Source organism: Atractosteus spatula (assembly GCF_055471065.1).
Source record: "Atractosteus spatula isolate fAtrSpa1 chromosome 26 unlocalized genomic scaffold, fAtrSpa1.hap1 SUPER_26_unloc_1, whole genome shotgun sequence".
NCBI classification, from domain to species: domain Eukaryota; kingdom Metazoa; phylum Chordata; class Actinopteri; order Semionotiformes; family Lepisosteidae; genus Atractosteus; species Atractosteus spatula.
The window spans coordinates 1,882,620-1,905,000 of NW_028296644.1; the positions used below are offsets into that span (position 1 = coordinate 1,882,620).

General features: G+C 41.6%; 3 non-coding genes across 3 annotated transcripts; all 3 read left to right on the forward strand.

The window, feature by feature from the left end:
- The first annotated feature begins 4,504 nt into the window (after positions 1-4,504).
- On the forward strand, positions 4,505-4,586 carry trnaf-aaa (transfer RNA phenylalanine (anticodon AAA)). The gene has a single exon. It is a non-coding gene; the product is annotated as a tRNA-Phe (tRNA).
- A 16,532-nt stretch (positions 4,587-21,118) lies between these two features.
- On the forward strand, positions 21,119-21,200 carry trnas-uga (transfer RNA serine (anticodon UGA)). Its single transcript has one exon. It is a non-coding gene; the product is annotated as a tRNA-Ser (tRNA).
- Positions 21,201-21,641: 441 nt separating this feature from the next.
- trnag-gcc (transfer RNA glycine (anticodon GCC)) lies at positions 21,642-21,712 on the forward strand. Its single transcript has one exon. It is a non-coding gene; the product is annotated as a tRNA-Gly (tRNA).
- Positions 21,713-22,381: the final 669 nt, after the last annotated feature.

The following is a 22,381-nucleotide window of genomic DNA, read 5'->3' on the forward strand; positions in this document are numbered from 1 at the left end:
ATACAGGAGTTCCCTCGCGCCCAATTGTCATCTCCACCCTGCTGTCAAGACAGGACGAGCAGCACCACACCATCCAGAGAATCAAAGCTGAGATCTCACAGTGCTGTGCCCTGCTCCCAAACGTCTACCTGGCCCATCACCCCACCCTTGGATCACAGCATCTACATGACCATAAACACCTCAAAAAACAGACCATCGGACTCTTCACAAAAACTCTGAAAGACACTACACTGGGCAGACACCCAAACAACACCCCAGAGAGAAACAGCAGGACTACCAGAGGAACACCCCAAAACCCACACCCCCACCCCAGACCAGCTCAACCCACAAAGAACAGAACCAGCCCCATCCTACAGCCTTCCAACCCAGACCAACGACCGAACGGGACCAGAACCAGCGCCTCACCCCACGCCCCTCAGCCAGACCAGCAGCTGAACCAGGCCAATCCACAAACCCCCACCCAGCACAACAGCAGAGCTGGACCGAGCCCCTCCTGCACAGCTACGCCGCAGCCCTGGCCAGACCAGCAGTCCCGAGCGGTTTGGAGCTGGGAGAAATCTGGCAGCTCCTGAACCTCATCTGCACCCGGCTTATGAGCTAAACTACCACCACCCACAGCGACAAACAATACTGTTTTTGTTGATGATGTAAATGTCCGACACAAATTTGTTACAGTTCCAGAAAGCAAAAACAAACTGCAAAGATAATTCAAACGATTACAATGAGATCTCTAACGATAAGTATATGGAACATTTAGGGTCTGGGCTCGTCAGCATTTGGGCTGAAGAACACTGATCCTGACTTTATCAAGAATGTAAAGGAGACAGACATCATGATCCTACAGGAGACATGGTGTCGGGGAGACTTGGCTACCCACTGTCCCCCCGGCTACAAGGAGATCATGGTGCCCTTTGTCAAAAAAAATCACCTGGGGCAGAGACTCTGGGGGGATCATTGTGTGGTACAGAGTGGAGCTCAGTCACTCCATACAATTAGTTAAGAGAGAAGAGTCACAAGTTTGGCTTAAAATCAAAAGAAATACCATATGTACAGAAAATGAGGTTTTTCTGTGTGCTGTCTACATCCCACCCTCAGAATCCCCTTACTACAGTGAGGGAATTCTCCCCAGTCTCCACGCGGAGATCGGTCATTTCCAGGGCCAGGGAAACGTGCTGCTCTGTGGTGACCTCAATGCACGAACAGGCACACTGGCAGACTTTACTAACACACAGGGAAACACTCATGTATTCGGACAATCCCCTCTGTACCACACACCAGTCACCTCACACAGGTGCAGCCATGACTCCACGGTCAACAGCACCGGGCGCGAGCTGCTCCAGCTGTCAAGGGCTGTGCCTGTACATCGTCAAAGGCAGCACTAGAGGGGACTCTCTAGGCAGGTTCACCTTCAGCTCAGCTCTGGGCAGCAGTGTGGTGGACTACGCCATCACCGACCTGGACCCCTCCTGTATCAGTGCCTTCACTATCAGGCCACAAACTCCTCTCTCCGACCATAGCCAGATCACACTCTACATGAAGAGAGCACACCAGCACAGAGACACACTGACACAGCCCAGCCAGCTGTACGACCTCAACCAGGCGTACAGATGGGACACAAACAGCCTAGACAGATACCAAACTGTACTGGGCGATGAAGAAATTCACATTCCTAAACACTCCGTATCAAACCAACAAATTAGGCATAAACTTGGCCACACAAAAACTAAATCACCTATTTCACAAACTGGCATCAAAATCTAAACTAAAAACAACTAAATCAAAAAACTACCAAAAAACAAAAGCAAAAGAAAAGTGGTTTGATAGGGAGTGCAAAAACATCAGAAATGCACTACGAAAACTCTCAAATCAAAAACACAGACAACCACACAACACAAAACTACACCTCAGCTACTGTGATACGGTAAAACTTTACAAACACATGCTGAAAAAGAAAAGAAACACATACATAAACAAACAACTTGCAGAAATTGAGAAGTCACTAAATCAGAACTGTTTCTGGGAGAAGTGGAACAATTTAAACAAATCAAAACCAGAAGAATTGGCCATCCAAAATGGAACAATCTGGCAAACATACTTTGAAAATCACTATCAAAGGCTCCCAAATACAAATCAATCAGACCAAAACACCATTTATGAAAAACTCGAAATTTTTGAATTGGCTATCAAAGACAACCAAAACCCCTTAGACTCCCCTATCACTGAGCAGGAGCTACTGGACAAACTCCAGGCCCTCAGACCACGCAAAGCCTGGGGCCAAGATGGAGTCATAAATGAGATGCTGAGACACAGCAGCCCAAAGTTGCAACAAGCCCTGCTCAAACTCCTCAATCTTATCATGACAGCCGGATGTTTCCCCGAGGCCTGGAACCAAGGACTGGTCACGCCCATCTATAAGAGTGGAGATACTCTATCCCAACAACTATCGGGGCATCAGTGTGAACAGTAACCTGGGGAAGGTATTCTGCAGTATCCTAAATACACGAATAGTGGCCTTCCTTACCGAACACAATGTCCTGAGCAAGACTCAGATTGGCTTCTTACCAGATCACCGCACATCTGATCACATTTACACCCTACACACACTGATAGACAAACACGTCCACCAAAAACACAAAGGAAAATTTTTTGCCTGCTTTGTCGATTTCAAAAAAGCATTTGACTCGATTTGGCATAAAAGATTGTTTTATAAACTACTCCAAAGTGGCATAGGAGGCAATGTGTACGACATAATTAAATCAATGTATTCAGAGAGCAAATGTGCAGTGAAAATTGGAAACAAAAGGACCAAATTCTTCACCCAATGCCGTGGGGTGAGACAGGGCTGCAGCCTGAGCCCAACACTGTTCAATATCTATATCAACGAATTAGCAGGAATGTTGGAAAAGTCTGCAGTTCCTGGTCTCACACTACACGACACAGAAACCATGTTCCTGCTCTATGCAGATGACCTGGTCCTGCTGTCGCCCACAGAACAGGGGCTGCAGCAGAACCAGGCACTGCTAGAGCAGTACTGTCAGACCTGGGCACTGACAGTCAATCTGGACAAGACCAGAGTTATGGTTTTCCAGAAGAAAGCCAGACCTCAGGGAAACAGGTACAAATTCACATTTAACAGCAACACATTGGAGCATACATCCAGCTACACATATCTCGGTCTCACCATCAGCTCATCTGGGAGTTTTGACCTGGCAGTGAAGGCACTGAGGGAGAAGGCTCGAACCCGGGACTTCCGCGTCGCTCTGCAGCGACCTAGCCCCGTGAGCTAAAGAGAGATCTCTCCACAGCCCAGTAGCTGTGGTCCTGCTATCACAGGGAAGGGCGGTGACGTCACCTGCTCTGGTACGCCGGCTCTTACACGTCGGCCGTAAGCGTTACAATATTTTATGACATGTCTCTGTTGTAAATGTCTGTTATATGTCTGTAGATTTTATTTTATGTTTTGTTCTATGTTAATTTTATTATTTTATTTGCTTTGGCAACACTGATTGTACCCATCGGTCATGCTAATAAAGCACCTTGAATTGAATTGAATTGAACAGTATTTACGTGCCACTGCTCCCAAGTGGCTCTGGGTTAAGACCGCTCTTTCACTTACTTGCAACGCAAACGGAGAAAGCAATTTTTGACAGTCTCTCGAGAGACTGCGCTAGGTGTTTAGAGATAGACTTTGTCAGTTCCCCCTGGAATGATGGCCTCTCAAATAGTTTGTGATTCCTCTAGACGTTATACAGTACAATCAAAAGCGCAACAAAAGTGTTTTCCGTGGAGCAGGTTTCAGACCCGTAGACCAGTTTTATTTGTACAGCAGGACGCATTCCCAAATGCGAATCTCCTGTTTTAGAAATGCTTTGGGCGGCGTGAAATGAAAATAAGAAATCAATTCCAGATGCACATGGAAGCAATCAAGTGTTTCATCCGAACTGTTTCAAAGACTGCTCAAGAGCTTTCCTTTCATAAACGCGCAACGATTAATGATTAATGATGGGGGTGCACCCTTCAATGCGCCTTACATCTCTAGGTAGTGATTGAGACGATTCGTAGCGTGTGCTCATTTCCATATATGCCCCGTGTTGCAGTGGTAGGATGACATAAAATACTGCTTCGACACGTAACGGCATTATATTCAACTGCAGGAGCTGAGGTCTTTCGTAAGCACGTAAATCAAAGGCAATTCCCGCGTCTAACACTAATGTAAATGCTTTTCAAAGTGCAGTGTGGTGCAGCTTGTAAAATCCTTGTCCACATTTCTCATTTGTTGATGTTTTTTCTGTCTGCCAAAGTTGCATTTTGACATCCGGACGGGGAGACTTGATCATTCGAACGTGAAGCTGCCCTTAAACCCTCTGAGGCGTATCTGTCTGCCGGCATGTATTTTTTGTCAAAGATTTTTTTTTGAACGGAGAGCGACTTTGAAAAGGTTTCCGCAGCCACCTCGCACTCCATGTTAGATTGTAGGAGGAATGCAGCGGCAGCAGAGCTTGCTGTAGTCGTAGCCGAGTGGCTAAGGCGATAGACTAAAAATCTGTTGGGGACTCCCCGCGCAGTTTTGAATCCTGCCGACTACGGCGTCTGCCGTACTTCACCGTATGCCTGCGCGGCAAAGGCAAAGTGCCGCTTCCCCTTTTTCTGGTACTATAAAAACGCTAAATCGCTTGGACCCTCTGCCATGGAAATCAATTCTTCAGATAACAACACGTTTTGTGTTCGCACGACCGGTGTTCTACTTATGCCTTTGAAAACCTAATAAAGCTGAAACAACCGAAACGATAGGTTCTTGTAAAGCACGCCTGTAAAGAACTGTTAACATCAAAGGGTTTCAGTGTATTAACTGAGGAGAAGGCCTGATCGCTAATTGTTGACTTTTTATTTGGTGTGAGAAACACTCTCACTGCGCATGAAGTGCAACAAATGTAGCCGCAGAAATTGCATAACGCTTTCATTTATGCTATTGCAGACACCAACGTTGCCTAGATAGAAAACCGAAATAGCCATGGGTTTGCTTGCTGGTCTGAAGGATCTCTCTTCGAATCTCTATCATTTGTCAATGGAAGTAAAAGGCGCTGCAATCCGATACATGTTCAGATTCAAACCCGCAGCTGTTCTTCGAGTTTATTTTTTGACTAATTACAACTGACTGTCGCATGAGCAGTTACATAAACTTATCTGGCATATTTTAACACAAATGCCGTTCTTAAATTAAAACTAACGGTACATTGGCAGGGACATTCAGTTACATACAAACAAGAGACAGACAAGAGAATATTTCTACCTTTCATGTGGACTACAGTATATTCCCTTTTAATTAAATTCTAAAAGTATGCTTGTTGCCTCCGGTATCACGTTAGTTAAAGTCTTCGATGCTTAAAATGTTTAGGGAGAAATGGAATACTGGTATGTATTTTTTCTTTAAAGTACCGAGACCAGCCATATACAGATGCAGCCATTCAAAGTGCGCGGCACTGACACGTACCGGAGGTAATTGGCTACGGCCTCGTGGATCGTGACGCGCGATGACGCAATATACCGCGGTACGTGATTGGTTGACCGACAGGGGCACCTGTGGTGCGTTGGTCGGTCGTAGAAAGATTTAAATGTCTTTACTGTGCCCGTTTTAGTATTGAATATTTATATGGAATTTTACCACTGAAGGGAAATCTTAGTAGCTGAGCATAAAAAGAATAGGAGCATACTGTAACGCGTGTGAAGGCCATGAACGATATTAATTTTGGAACATAAACATACAGTACAGATGCAGCCATTCAAAACAAGTGGGGTATGCTGCGGTATAACACGGTGGGCGTGTCACAGTAAACCGCATCATACCGTATGCAAATTAGATTATGTTAATAGTATCCGGAATCACCTTGTAAAACCGCCAGGTGGAGCTAATAAAGGTTAACCTCTCCTGTACAGCATTTGAGCTGTCACCAGAAAACGTCAGTTTCGAATCACTGCTGAGGGACAATCTTTATTCAATTAAGAATTTAAGTTGTATACTCTTTAGATTTTTAAATTTAAACAGTGTATTACAGCATGTTAATCATAAACATTAAAAAGGTGGTATATTTTATAAAAGCAAGATTGTTCTTTTGGACAAAAGTACACAACCTACCACCTTTATCGTAAATATTTTAATTATGCAGGAATATTTTATGCATCAAAGTCTTTACCGAAGATATTACTAATAGTATTAATAATGAATGACCTTGGACAAGCTGTAAGCTCAAAATATTACCCTGGTCCACATTCTTTGTAACCATCTTTGTAAACGAAAAGAGTTTATTTTTTCATTGACAAAAAGTAACACCACAGCATTTAGTTGATCCGATCACGCATTCGTTTCCAATCATACAAAGTAATCCTTGAGAATCTCCGATTCACCATGCCTTTCACATGCTCATAAACGATATTAATTTAGGAACATAAACATATTACTGTATGTAAACTGCACTGTATATTGCTGGTCTTGGTAGTTTAAAGAAAAAATACACACCAGTATTCCATTTCTCCCTAAACATTTTAAGCATCAAAGTCTTACATGTTGTTATTTGGGAAACGTTTTTACGTGCTCCTTCTGACCATATTAGGATTATATACTTTGTGAAAAGTGATAGTCTTTTAACCTTTTCTGTGAATTCGCTTGTTATCTAACAAATGCATACTTTTAGAATTTGATTAACATTGAATATAATATGGAATTGCGTATCTAAACAAATTAATAATGATATAATTATATTCATGTACTGTCTGGTGGAATAAACTGAAGAGGTTAGTTAATGTGACACGGAATTATTAAGAATTATCACCTCTTTTTACACTTGAGAACAAATGAGAACATTCCACTCAGTGGGAGGTGCATTGTTATCTCAATCACCTGCTAATTCGTTTTACACCACTGGACTACAGGAGAATGTGACTGTACTGTATCTGTACAGAATGTGTGTTTCAATCAATACAGTAATTGATTACAATCGCAATCACTAGTTTAATTAAATGCCTTTTTTGATTCACAATCTGAAAATGAAAACCGCGGTAAAGTCACCTTGAATTTAAAAAAACGATTTTGGCACGCCTGTAGCATTTTCACGAAACCTCCAAGAGTTGTGAGAACACTTGCTTTGTGTATAAAGTACATTGTGAATGTTTTCACAGCCTTCACTTTGTCGTTTTTATGCCATTTTTTTGACCACGCACGAATATTCCTATGTCCGTAGGGAATCAGTGCGAATTTTAATACTAATTAAATGACCGCGGGCACTTTCCACCCCCTCTACATTCTCAGAGTAGAACAGACTAACCTTCTAATGAAAGACGGTCCACCCCCCCACGGACAGGAAAAGTGCCCACAGGCACTTAAACTTAATATGGTCAGTAACAGTAAACAGTAACATGGTCAGAAGGAGCACGTACAAACGTTTCCGAAATAACCACATGTAAGACTCTGATGCTTAAAATGTTTAGGGAGAAAGTGGAATACTGGTGTGTATTTTTTCTTTAAACTACCAATACCAGCCATATACAGTCTGTAACGTAGGGATTTCTATATGTCTTTATTTAGTGGTTACATTAGTGACAAAGGCTAAACTTTTAGCTTCAGTAACGCGTACGCCGTATGGCATACATGTTTGTTTTGGGTTTTGCTTGTTCACATATCTTCCCTTTTTATAAAAAGACATGGTTGAAAACTGTTCCAGAGCCACTGTTTATTCATCAGTGAAAAGTACATCATGAAATGCCTCTCCCTGTTCAATCCACTGGAAAAAAGAAAAGGAGCATAAAGCGTCTGATGGTCATAAACGATATTCATTTAGGAACAGCATCAGAGATATGTTTTTAACTGTACTGCATCGGAGAGAATACCACAGTGTGTTTTTTTTTTTACTCCCTGGCGGAAACTGGCTTCCATAAGAAATTAAATAAAACTTCACTCGCACCAAACAAATGTATATTTCTAAATATCACAACATGATCGAATTTAAGTCATTTTAATAACAATGAATAGTCACCTATGCGTTACAATATAAACATTTATATTGATTTAAATTGCGTTTAAATCGCCTTTATTTAAAACCCATAAATAAAGCTGATACTGTTTAGACTTTTAATTATTTAAAACTGTATTACAGCAGCACAATGCACAATGCAACGTAAATCGCTATCTTTGTCTTCTGTGTAATAATGTTCACCTCTCTGTCCAGCAAATTAACAATAGTAATAATAATGAACTTTATTGTATATGGCGCCTTTAAAGGTGGCTCCTCAAAGCGCTTTACAGGTTAAAAACAATAACAACAATACTGTTAGGCTGGGCAAACGATTTTTTTTTAAGAAATACAAAATGAGATATAATGATGTGTTCCGGCTTAGACATTAACGAAGAGCATAACACGTGGGCGGCGTAGCGGTCGGCTCTGGCTTTCCCATCTACTGTATACCGATACACTGCAAGTACAACCCCCCTCTCTGCGGGAGTGCTGGCTGTGACGAATTAAACCGGTTTCACAGGTATTTTCAAAGTAGAAGGGGGCGAGATTTCCAGCGAAAGACACCTCCCCCCCTCAAAAACCCAGTAAGTACAGTACTTACTAGTTAAGAAAGCTAGGCTCCTCAATGAAATCGCTTTAACATGCTAATACGTTGGTGTAACAGTCCGGGCATGGCAAGCTTCTAATGTCTCCCAACTACGGCGAAAGGAACATTTCTTTCATTGAAAGACAATGAACATATTCTAGCCCTAAATGAATTAATAGCAAACATGGTTTACATAAAAGACATTTTTCCAAGAAAGTTTAGCCTTTGTCACTAATGAAACCACTAAATAAAGACATAAATATAGAAATCTTAAGATTTTTAAAATACATGACTTTGCTAAAATTTATTTAAAAATAAAAACGATTACAAACGCCAGCGGAGAGAGAGAACAGGGGAGGGATATTGGTTTTGCATAAGGGGCGGGGAAATGAGGTCTATTTGGGAATGTGGAGTTACATGTTCTGGCTGTTTGTGAATTATCGTTGTTGAGTATGGAGTGTTGAGGTATTGATTTTGTGTAATGCTTTATGTTGAAAATTAAGGTGGATTTTGTTTATGATAAAGAGGATAAACTGGGATGGGAGGAGGGTTTGGTTTTGCATAAGGGGCGGGGTTATGATAATTGGAGGAATTTGAGAGAGTTTAATGGTTTGATATATTTGATTTTGTATTGTGGTTGTTATCTATGTTTTTGGTTGGTATTATGTTTATATGGTTGTTTTTGTTGGTTGGTCGTTATTATCGTTATTAATAATACGATCTATAGTTGAAATCTGAGCCTAAATAAAAAGAAAAGGCATTTTCAGAGAGCAATTACGCTGTGTTTATGTAGAATAAGTGATTAGGTTTATGAGCGATCTAAATACTTATTCGTTTAAAACGCTATATAAAATAAAGTTTATTATTAATTTGCTGGACAGAGTGGTGAACATAATTATGCATAAGACAAAGATAACGATTTACGTTAAAAGACATTTAATTAAACACGGGTTTGTGATTTAAATGGGAATAGGGGTGACGGGAACTCTTAATCTAAATAAAATTAAAATAAATAAAACAGGTTTCGATAGTTAATAACCACTTTTTATGGACGAAACACGGGTGATTTTTCTTCCTCCTGATCAGTTTAGAAATCTGTGTACGCTGTAAGGTTTTTACTTCTTAATTAAACTTTTAAAATACACGATTCGAATAGAAAGAAATCCTCTTCCTGGTACAGTATGTATAGCAAACCAGCACGTCTTTTTTCTCCAATCAGAGGGGTGTCAGATGGTGTCAGCCAATCACCATTCTGAAGCCCTACCATAATCTCTGGTATAGGGAGAACCCAGAATTCTGTCCCAAAGTTTAAGTAGATAGATGATAGATAATTTTATTGATCCGGTGAGGGAAATAAAGTAAATCATTTTCATTTTAGGAAATTATTAAACGCTCGGTTAAAAGCAAAGGAGATTGTCTGTTATAGTGGACATAAAAACAAGAGTTTGCTGCGGCGTTATTGGAAACCCAAATTTAACAAAAAATCGCTGGCATTATATCCTAGAAGACACAGACCGGCACCAGACCGGGAGAATGCCCGCAGCGTAAAAGAAAATGCCTGATGAACTAGGGATTGGACAGTTTTCAAGTGCTTGTACAATCGATGGAAATGTTCAAATAAAAGTGCAAAAGAAATAAACAAAATAATCATTTATTTCTTTATCATATTGGCTAGCTAATGTCCTCTCTTTGCTAGTTAGTGGCTGTGTTTCTGCGTTGATTAGCAACGGGTGACTGTTCTCAGGCGGAAGATGTAAACAGCTTAATTTTCGTGTTAAATAATTTTTAAATAATTTTAAATTAAAATTCATTCTATACATCAATAGCATATTTGGGTACCATTTCATAACACTTTCATGCTTAAAATGTTTATGGAGAAATGGAAGACTGGTGTGTATTTTTTCTTTAAACTACCAAGACCAGCCATACACAGTACAGTTTACGTACATATAGTAATGTTTATGTTCCTAAATTAATATCGTTTATGACCTTCAGATGCGTTATGCTCCTCTTCTTTTTATGCTCAGCTACTAAAATTTCCCTTTAGTGGTAAAATTCCATATCAATATTCAATACTAAGCGGATTAAAATGTGCACAGTAAAGAGATTAAATTATTAAATCTTTTCACTACCAACCAAATGCACCACGAGTGCCCCTGTCAGTCATTTTAGCCAGTCAATTACTTACCGCGGTGCCCTGCGGTGGCTTGTGGGTAGTTTACTGTACTGCGGGTTTGTACCGTGCATTTTGAATGGCTGCATCTGTAATATGGAATCGCGTATCTAAAGAAATTAATAACGATATAATTATATTCATGTACCACAACACAAGAATAGTACACGCTGTACAATGTCTGTTGATACTGTTTCTGTAGGGCTTTTTCAAAACTCCTCATGCGACCTTGCCAGTGACGCTGTGGGTTAGGTTCCTGACTTCATCGCACGTTGTGTGTTCAAATCCAACCGCAGCCATGACTTTTTTTTTAACAAACATTTCTTTGAAAAAATAAAACTTTTCCCTAGGTCAGAGATTAAATAAAACCTCACTCGCACCAAACAAATTACCACACACTGAACACTGAACATGTTAACCCAAATATGTCTCACAATACTTTTATGGTACATTACTTTGCTAAAATGTATTTAAAAATAAAAACGATTACAAACGCCAGCAGAGAGAGAGACACACACACACACAGTTCTTCTTTGTCAAAAAGTAATTGTTTTTTACTTTGTCAGCACCCAGACAAACGCAAACGCAAACGCGTTATTAATGAAATGCTTTTATTCATTCTTAATCTAACTCACAAGTTGTCATCTGTTGTTGAAGCTCTGTGAGACTAGACTCACACATGGCTAGACTTGACTATTTAACCATGAGATTATGTTTATGTTTTGTGGCGTCTCCGGGGGAATAGATAAATGTAATAAGTACGAAAGTACTCACACCACAAACTCTTCTTTTATTTTCGCGAGGTTTCTTCCTTTTCTTTCGTTCGTCTGTTTTCCAAACCAGTCCGCAATCCGTTTTCTCTGTCCTTGTTCAGTCCGTGTTCCAAAAGTTCGTAAAATCCAACAAATCCGCGTCGAGTCCAAATCACAAGCCGTATACCGTTATCCTTTATTTATTCCGAAATCCGTTGTCCTTAAATCTTTATTCACTCCAACCAAACTCCCCTATCTTCTCCAACACGCATTCACCTACTGGCTTCCGCGCCAGTTCACTGTTTCCGGGGCATATATATTTTGTTTCCTGATGAGACCCACCTGCGTCTCGTTGTCTTTCAGCCTGAGCCCTTTCCATCTGCGGGTCAGCTGGTTTCTCTTAGCGGCCATCTTGGTCAGCTCTAAGTCAAGTACAGTGAGCAGATCGTTCCTAAAATACCTGTCCTGGATGACCCTCCCTCTGGTCCTCTTATATACCCTCCCCCTGAGATCAGCCCCGTCCTCGGGCTGTCTGGAAAAGAAACAATGCATTCGGGAGAGGGCATCGACATTACCTTGTTTTCTTCCTGGTCTATAAACCGTTTGGAACTGAAACCTCTGGAGACTAAGGCCCCATCGCGTAATCCGATCATTTTTGTCCATGTTCCTTAACAACCAGGTTAGTGGCGCATGTTCAGTATACAAGATGAATCGTCTTCCCAATAAATAATATTTTGAATAATCCAGGGCCCATTTGATCGCAAGACACTCCTTTTCGATTGTGGAATAATGTTTCTCCGCAGGGCTTAATTTACGGCTAATATACAAAATGGGGTCCTCTGATCCTTCAATTTCCTGCGACAGTATGGCTCCAATCCCAGTGTCCGATGCATCAGTTTGTACCATGAATGTTTTGTTAAAATTAGGTACCTGTAAGACCGGCTGCGATGACAAAGTCTTTTTTAGTTCTTGAAAGGCCCTCTCTTCCCTTTCTGTCCATTTTATTTTTTTCAGGGCAACTCGTCTTTGTTAAGTCGTGCAATGGGGCGGCAATGGCGGCAAATCCTGAAATGAATCGACGATAGTAGCTTGCTAATCCCAAAAATGTTCTTATTTGCTTTTTTGTAGAAGGTCTAGGCCAGTTTCTAATTAACTGTACCTTCTGTTCTTGTGGCATGATCATTCCCCTCCCAATCGTATAACCGAGATAATTGGCTTCCTGGGTCCCTAGACAACATTTTTTTGGATTAGCAGTTAATCCTGCTTTCTGCAAAGCTCCGGTTACTGCTCCCAAGTGTAGTAGGTGTTGTTCCCAAGTCGTGCTATGAATTACGACGTCATCTAGGTAGGCAGCCGCAAAATCTCGATGAGGTCTGAGTATGCGGTCCATTAATCGCTGAAACGTAGCAGGAGCGCCGTTTAAACCAAACGGAAGGACCCGATACTGGTATAGCCCCTCCGGGGTGGCAAACGCGGTTTTGGCTTTAGCTTCTTCGGCTAGGGGTACTTGCCAATATCCCTTCGTAAGGTCTAGCGTACTGATATATCGGGCGTTACCTAATCGCTCGATTAGCTCATCTATACGAGGCATAGGGTATGCGTCAAACAACGAAATCTCATTTAATCTTTTGAAGTTATTACAGAACCTAATAGTTCCGTCTGGCTTGGGTATCAGTACTATGGGACTAGCCCACTCGCTATGGGATTCTTCTATTATCCCCATTCTTAACATTTTTTCTACTTCTTCCTTAAATAGTTTCCTTTTTGCTTCAAGTACTCGATAGGGGGCCAACCTTACCCTTTTTCCTGGTTCCGTGATAATCTTATGTTGAATGAGGTGGGTTCAGCCAGGACTTTGGGAAAAAACATCCCAACTCAGGAACTCTTGTAATTCTTGCTTCTGCACCGGAGCCAGGTCCCCCACGGCGACGGCACCCGTTTCTTCTTCCAAAGGATCAGGGGAGAAGTGGGTGAGCAAAACTTCTGCACCATGCCATCTCTTTAGTAAATTCACATGGTAGATTTGATGCTGTCGTCGTTTTTCAGGTTGCTTAACTTTATAAGTGACTGGACCCATTTTTTCCACCACCTCATAAGGCCCCTGCCAGGAGGCCAGGAATTTACATTCCGGGGTCGGGACCAATAGCAATACTTTCTCCCCTGGCTGAAATTCTCGCACTATAGCTCCCCTATCATAAATTTGCTGTTGCTGCGCCTGGGCCTTCTCCAGATTTTCCCTCACAATGGGAACAACAATGTTTATTCTTTCCCTCATTTGTTCCACATGTTCAATGACAGTCTGTAATGGTGAAGGCTGATGCTCCCAGGACTTTGACCAGGTCTAATAATCCCCGTGGTCTCCGAGCGTATAATAACTCAAAAGGAGAGAACCCAGTTGAGGCTTGCGGTACTTCTCGGATAGCAAACATAAGATAAGGGAGCAATTGATCCCAATTTTTGCCATCCTTTTGCATGGCCTTCCTCAGCATGCTCTTCAGGGTTTTATTGAAGCGCTCCACTTGTCCGTCTGTTTGTGGGTGATAAACAGAGGTTCTGATTTGATGAATACCCAAAAGCTTACTTAGGTCTTGCATGACCTTTGACATAAAAGGAGTCCCTTGATCTGTTAAGATCTCCTTAAGGATTCCCACTCTAGAGAAAACGTGCACTAGCTCTCTAGCTATGTTTTTGGCCGTAGCTGCCCTCAGAGGAATGGCTTCGGGGTATCACCAGTATATACTGATGTCCCTTTGTAGTTTTAATCAGGGGTCCCACTAAGTCCATACCAATCCGCTCAAAAGGAGTATCTATTATTGGGAGGGGAATCAGAGGGTTTTTATAATAAGGTTGTGGGGCAGTTTTCTGACAGGTTGGGCATTCCCGACAATATCTTTCGATGGCCTTGTATATTCCGGGCCAGAAAAATCGAGAAAGTAGCCTTTCAGCCATTTTCTTCACGCCCAGGTTTCCTCCCAGGAGGTGGCTATGGGCCAAGCTGAGGAGTTTCGACTGGTAGGCTCGGGGAATGAGAAGTTGCTCCACTTCTTCTTGTCCTCTCTTCTGGACCTGATAGAGGAGATTGTTTTTTACCATAAAGTAGGGGTAATTCAGGGGACTATTATTATTACATAACTCCCCCTCAATTTTTCTCACATGTCCCCATGCATTCTTAAATTCCCATCTTCCAGCTGGGCCGTTCCGAACCTACCTCGATGTTCGGGTGGCTCCCAGTCTGGTAAATCCATATTTAAGAACTCATCTCCAAGTTCCGAGCCTTCTCCTGGCTGGTTCGCCTCTCCAGGGGAATCTGTGTTATCATCTGAATCTCCTGGACAGGGGAGTGGTTCATGCCTAGCCAACTGGACAGTATTCAAAATTTGAAGAAAGTGGGGACAGTCACGACCCAACACCACAGGGTAAGGCAATTGTTCAACCACCCCTACAGTCGAACTATACATTCCCATTTCTGTAGTAATGGAACTTTCACAGATGGATACATCTTAGTTTCCCCATGAATGCACGTAATATGTATCCCCATCACTTGCCTGACCTTGGTTCCTTCAGGTAGGGCTGAAGAGGTCACCAGGGTCACCATACTTCCAGAGTCTAACAGGGCCTCGACAGGCTTTTCCCCTATCTTAATTTTAGCGATGTGGGGCGCCTCACAGGACGGAACGCTCGCCGTGAGGTAGTTGCATTTGGCTTCCTCTCTGTTGTCCACTTGCATAGGTTCACCCCAGTTGGGACACTTACTGGCCAAATGTCCCTCTTTATGGCACTTAAAACACCTACGGGACTCTTTCCATGGTCGGGGCCTTTGAACCGATCTTTCCTGAAAAGATGTTGTAAATTGAGGAGGATCTCGATGGTCCCGGTACTTCAGTGACCTCGTTCCATTCCCTGAACTCTCAGGTTTCCTCCTCTCCTCTTCCTTAATCAAGGCTTCTGTGGCATGCTGTTGCTCCACTAAATCAACAGCCTGGTCTAAGGTCTGGGAATCCCCATCACTCACTTTTCTTTTCAAGTGAACAGGCAGACTCCTCACAAAGTGGTCCAATACTACTCTTTCTACCACTTGCCCCGAGTTTAGTTTTTCTGGCTGAAGCCATTTCTTCGCCAGATGAACCAGGTCAAACATCTGAGATCTGGCGGGCTTGTCCATTTGATACTTTCAGTTATGGAACCGGACTGCTCTTATCGCCATGGTTACCCCTAATCTCGCCAAAATCTCCTTTTTTAGAGTTTCATAGTTCTCCGCATCCTCTTCTTTTAAATTGTAATAAGCCTTCTGGACTTCCCCAATTAAATAAGGTCCTACTCTCCCTGCCCATTGCTCTCTGGGCCATGCATTCCTGGCAGCTGTTCTCTCAAAGGTGGTTAAATATGCTTCTACATCATCGAGCTCCGACATCTTTTGAAGCCCAATTTCTTCCATCTTACGGGGTTCTCCCCCTGTTACCGAGGACCGTCTAATTTCTTCTCCTAATCTTTGCAATTCCTCTCTCACCAAATTCTGCTCTTCTATAATTCGTTGATTTGTCTCCGTTTGAATCTTATTAGCCTCCTGCTGTGCCTGTATGGCTTCTTGTTGTGTCTTTAAAGCGTGGAACAAGTACAACCCCCCCCTCCTTCTCTTGAGTGATGGGCAACAGTTGGATATCTGGGAGAATTGTTTGTTCCACTGGCGTCTGTGAATTCCGCAGATTTTTATCGTCATTAATTTTGTTACATTATACATTTTAGAAATGTTTCATCTATACAAACACCACAAAACTATTTTCGATTGTATTTCTGAATGTTATGTTACACTTACAGTAGTTCACTGTTTTAAATACATCTAATTAAGAAAGTTAGGTGTTAGCATAAACTATTAGTAATCAATAATATTGAATTTAGCACTGTAATAAGTTGTTGCACTTTCCCCCGCATCTTGTAAAAATATATTTTCATTGTTCAAATATACATTAAATCTGACTATCATATAATAAGTTAAATACAAAACCAAAGAAAAAACAGGGTAAAATATAATTCAAAATATTTTGCTAACAATGTTAACTGTTTATAAATAATCAATTGTATTAACTAAGGAGTAGGATGGCACAGTTATTAGTATACTTTTTGTTTTGTTTCTTTTTCATAAATACAACAGCAGTACCTGATGTCTCAGTGGCTTTCAAAATTAAATTTTGCATGCAAACCTGTGAACTGGCCTGTGATACTGGCCATGTAATATCCTGCATTGTGGAATAATAGTTTATTTTAAAGGATAGAGAAAGCACAGAAAACAGGCAGTTAGATTGATCAGATTAGTATGAAAAGCCATTTAGCAAAGAGGAAATGAGAAGAGTGACAAACTAGTATACTTTAGATCTTTTTTTCTGAACCAGGGAAAATCTGATCGTGTTTCTCTATAACAATAATAAAAAAAACTTTATTTTACATATCACCTTTAAAAGTGGAATCTCAAAGCAATACAGTAGATGTAAAAACAGTTAAAAGAACCACAGATTACAAAGTAAATACCCAACACTGATTGTACCCATCTGCCATGCTAATAAAGCACCTTGAATTGAATTGAATTGAGAGAGAAAGGGGAGGGCGAGCGAGAGAGCACAGCCAGGACAGGCAAATAAGATACACTCCACAGACATTCACAACAGCGACATATCATTAAACTTTTGCACATATTGTTAAATTATTACTTGTTTTTCAGGAAGTTAAAAAAACACTTGAATTACTTATCCAGGCTCTCGAAATAAAATTATTTTTCAAGCAATGCAACTAACGTCGGGCAACGTGTTTTTTTTAACCCAACATTGACAGCCACATCTTAAATCTTTTCAGTCAGCTCTTTTTTCTCTATTTGAATTGTGGCGATTCAAACAACTTGGGATAACAAGTGGTCTCAAAGTCACCGAGCTCACAGAGCTTCAACAACAGATGACAATTTCCTTAGTCCTTCCTTAGTCTTCCTGAAATTGTCAGATTATGAGTGAATAAAAGCATTTTATTAAAAACACGTTTGCGTTTGTTTGGGAGCTATATTATGTATTTTTCATATGTTAGATATAATGATGTGTTCCTGCTTACACATTGCATGACTTTAAAAGCTAGAAAAACAGGTTTTGATTTACATTATCTCGCCCACCCGCTCTCTCTCTCTCTCTCTCTCTCTCGCTTGCCCTAAACAGACAATACACAGGGGGGAGGGCAAGCGAGAGAGAGAGAGAGTTTTTTGCCCTCTGTCAAAAAGTAACTGTACTTACTGGGCTTTGGAGGGGGGGGACATGTCTTTCGCTGTGAATACCTGTGAAACCGGTTTAATTCGTCACAGCCAGCACTCCCGCAGAGAGGGGGGTTGTACTTGCAGTGCATCGGTATAGATGGGAAAGCCAGAGCCGACCGCTACGCCGCTCTCGTGTTTGGGGTGCTTATCATTCTCAGTGCATAACAAGGAAGATTAATAAACATAAATAATCTCATGGTTAAATTGTCAAGTCTAGCCATGTGTGAGTCTAGTCTCACAGAGCTTCAACAGCAGATGGCAACTTGTGAGTTCGATTAAGAATGAATAAAAGCATTTAATTAATAACGCATTTGTGTTTGTCTGGGTGCTGACAAAGTAAAAAACAATTACTTTTTGACAATGAAGAACTGTGTGTGTGTCTCTCTCTATGCTGGCATTTGTAATCGTTTTTATTTTTAAATACATTTTAGCAAAGTAATGTACCATAAAAGTATTGTGAGACATATTTGGGTTAACATGTTCAGTGTTCAGTGTGTGGTAATTTGTTTGGTACGAGTGAAGTTTTATTTAATCTCTGACCCAGGGAAAAGTGTGGTGTGGACGGCTGAGGTGAGAATGTAGGCTCGCGCTGTTTCCGTTATTCTTTTTGTCTTCTTCTGGCTTGGTCGGATAGTTTTTGTTTTTGTTTTATCAATAAAGTTTGATAATCGGCCAGTGAAAGCTCTGTTGTCCTTCACATGAATGCCTGAAACGTTGTGCCGAACCCAAGATTTTACAGTATTTTTTCTTTAAAATACCAATAACAGCAACATACAGTTTACATAATATGTTGATGTTCCAAAATTAATATCGTTTATGACCTTTATGACCTTCGTTATGCTCTTCGTTAATGTCTAAGCCGGAACACATCATTATATCTCATTTTGTATTTCTTTTTAAAAAAAAATAAAAATCGTTTGCCCAGCCTAACAGTATTGTTGTTATTGTTTTTATCCTGTAAAGCGCTTTGAGGAGCCGCCTTAAAGGCGCCATATACAATAAAGTTCATTATTATTACTATTGTTAATTTGCTGGACAGAGAGGTGAACATTATTACGCAGAAGACAAAGATAGCGATTTACGTTGCATTGTGCATTGTGCTGCTGTAATACAGTTTTAAATAATTAAAAGTCTAAACGGTATCAGCTTTATTTATGGGTTGTAATTTAAAAAAAGTCAAAAACCGCACTCAAAATGCAATTTAGAGCTTTCTGGCAAGAGGAAACACCCAAATTAATAATGTAACATGCCACTGTTTGTTCATGAATAAGGTTATACTGCTATTTCCTTAGATATGCGATTCCATGGGTTTTTTTTTTAATCCCCGGCGGAACCGGGCATCCATAAGAATCAAGTAATAGGTTTAATAGGTTGTCCAAGGTCATTCATTATTAATACTATTAGTAATATCTTCGTTAAAGACTTTAATGGCGACAGCTCAAACATAAGAGGTTGAGCTTTATTATCTCCACCTTGCGGAAATTCCTGATACTATTATTTTACTTGCGGTACCACGTGGTATTATGAGGTACTATACGAGATTTTACGGTAACTCGCGGTAGACTGCGTCAAGAGCACCACAAAATAATGCGGTATTGCCTGCTTGTTTTGAATGGCTGCATCTGTACTTGTTGATTTACTGATCGGAATAATTGAAAAGTCCGGGTTCATCGCTGATGCAGTGCGTGCTAATTAGAACGACAGCAACGCTGAGCTCTCAGCACCGTACTGAGCTCAGGTGTTTTTCTAAAGCTGTCAGGTGCAGTTTATTTACATGAAGGAAATCTCTTACTGGATACGATTACAATACAGTAAGTAGAACAGGCTACGTAGTGTGTAGCCTGATGCGTTTAAAAGCAACAGGAGCCAGGCAGGAGTCAAACCTACAACCTCCTAAACCATAGTCAAACACATTAACCATTGCGCCACTGGCTCTGGTGTTACACTCCTGGACTGTAACACAGTGAGCTCAGCACTGCTACTAGCACAATATTACCCCCGGTCCATTTTTTTCCAAAAGTGAGAAACACCTGTTTTCTACATTTTGTCTGTTTTAAAACCATATATCTTTAAACCAAACCAAGAGTTTGTCCTTTGCACTGATATTCTGATTCATTTTGATTTCAAAGAAAAAAAAATTACCACCCTTTCAGTTAAGAACCCGATGTGCGGACCGATTAAGCTGCATGGACTCAATCGTTTAACTCTTCTCCATTTGCAAGGTTAAGGTTAATGAAAAAACATTGCTGACTTTGTTTGCCAGCCACGAGTGCTGATTAGCAAGATTTGTATTTCATCTTTTGCAAGTTGCATCCATTTTAAGAAAAACAAGTCGCTTAAGACAGGAAATGAATACTTGCATTTAATTAAGGCTAGCCGTAGGCGATTGTCCATAATGACCAGTTCTGCTCGAGAAGACAGAAAAAAACAGCCACTGGTGGGATTTGGACCCAGGAGCTCCTATTTACTAAACAGGCATTTTAACCAACTAAGCCACACTACCCCCTGTGCTTCCCCTTTTTATAGCCACTGCCTTGGGACATCCTTGTTGTGAAAGGCACTATATAGAAATACATTGAATTGAATTGAATTGACAGTGTAAAATGTCGTGTGTGTTGTTTGTTAAATAAGACTGTCTTTATTGATTATTATGCCTCAGATGAAGATCAGATCACATTTTAGGAGCCATTCATGTAGAAATCCAGATCATTCCAAAGGGTTCACAAACGTTTTCTCGCAAGTGTGCAACATTCACTCCACAAAGAAAACGGGTCATGAAAGCCGACAGATTTTTCAAAGATTTCAGTACTGATGTCACTCCATGTAACTTTAATAACAGTGCAATGATCGAGGAACAGAGTGGGATCGCGGTGGTTTATCAGACCGGTTGGGGCTAGTGGCACACGTCAGGATGGCTGAGTGGTCCAAGGTGCTGTGTTTAGGTAGCAGTCTCCCCTGCAGATGTGGGTTCAAATCCCACTCCTAACAAAGAGCTCGGTCGGTCTTCTTTTCTTTGAGCTTTTTCGAAACAAATCAACACTAATCAAACACACTGGCAGGTTTTCGAAAAGCATCGAGGAGTGGACAGGATGCCCCTTTGGAATAGGGCTCAGAAAATGACGGAGAAGGGAAATTCCGTAAGATCCCACACATTGGAATCTGATTGGACAAAAGCTACGTCGTCTCCCGCGTGAAAGGCGGGGATACTCACCACTATACTATTTTTAATGGAGAATGACTTTGAAAAAGGTTTCCGCCGGCGCCTCGCGATCCATGTGAGATTGTAGCAAGAACGCAGCAACAGCAGCGCTTGCTGTAGTCGTGGCCGAGTGGTTAAGGTGATGGACTTGAAATCCATTGGGGTCTGCCCGCGCAGGTTTGAATCCTGTTGACTACGGTGTCCTCCTCACGTCGTGGTGTGCAGGCGCAAGCAAGGAAAAGTGCCTTTCTGCTTTTCCTGGAGGTTTTAAAACACGAGATCGCTTGTACCCGCTGCCTTGGAAAGAAATGCTTCAGCGTCCGCAAACGGCATTTTGCAGCTGGAAGCAGATGGCGATGCTTTTTGCGGTCGCGTGTCTTGTGCCCCATTTCCGGCCTTTAACATTGAATCAATAAAGCTGTTAGAACCGACACCATAGGTGCTTTTCTTACAACTTTTGATCTGACTCAGTTTCGGAATGCAATTCCTGAACACTGCGAAAGACAACCTAGGCTGCCAAAAGTCTCCGAAACCAAATTTTGATAGCAGAAAATTCTCACTCGTCCAGAAGTTCCCTTGGGACCCAACATCCAGCACAGAGTGGTAAAAAAGCGTCTTTTTTGGAACCCTTTGCAGCGTGCATTGGTGGTTCAGTGGTAGAATTCTCGCCTGCCATGTGGGAGGCCCGGGTTCGATTCCCGGCCAATGCAGTGGCTTTTGCAGCGAGCGGCTCCATCACTTGCATCCCCTTTCAACTCGCAACTGAAAACCCACTGAAGCTTAGAAGCTGTGAGCCAGGTCAGTACCTGGATGAGGGTGACCTACAGGGAAAAGCAAAGCTTACAGCTGTAAATGGTGTTAATGGAGCCAGCGGTGGGGCGCTCCCCCTGAGGTCTGTGCGTGTCCCAATGCCCCAGTATAGTGACGGAGACGCTGTGTGGTAAAAAGGCGCCGTCTTTTGGATGAGATGTAAAACCGAGTCATAGCTCTCTGTGGTCATTAAAAGTGACCACCAAAACCTTTGACAAAAGCTCTTGGTAATTGATGGTCTTCAATAATGCTTCTCCTTTAGGTACATTTGAAATCAGCTGAAAAATGCTGTGAAATGGGGGGGCACTTCAGGCCAGTGTAGGATTTGGGTTACAAGAACCATTAAACAGCACGAGAAAGCCCGTACACTGAATCGCAGGGCTTTCTATTCAAAGAAGGACAAAAGAAACTTCCCTGAATTCCATTTTTTGCAGCACAGAGAGGACAGTGGGCACGAGGCCTGTTAGCTCAGTTAGTTAGAGCGTGGTGCTAATAATGCCAAGGTCGCGGGATCGCTCCCCGTTGGGGCCAGGCAGTCTCCTCCTCTCTTGCCAAAACCCGTTGCTTTC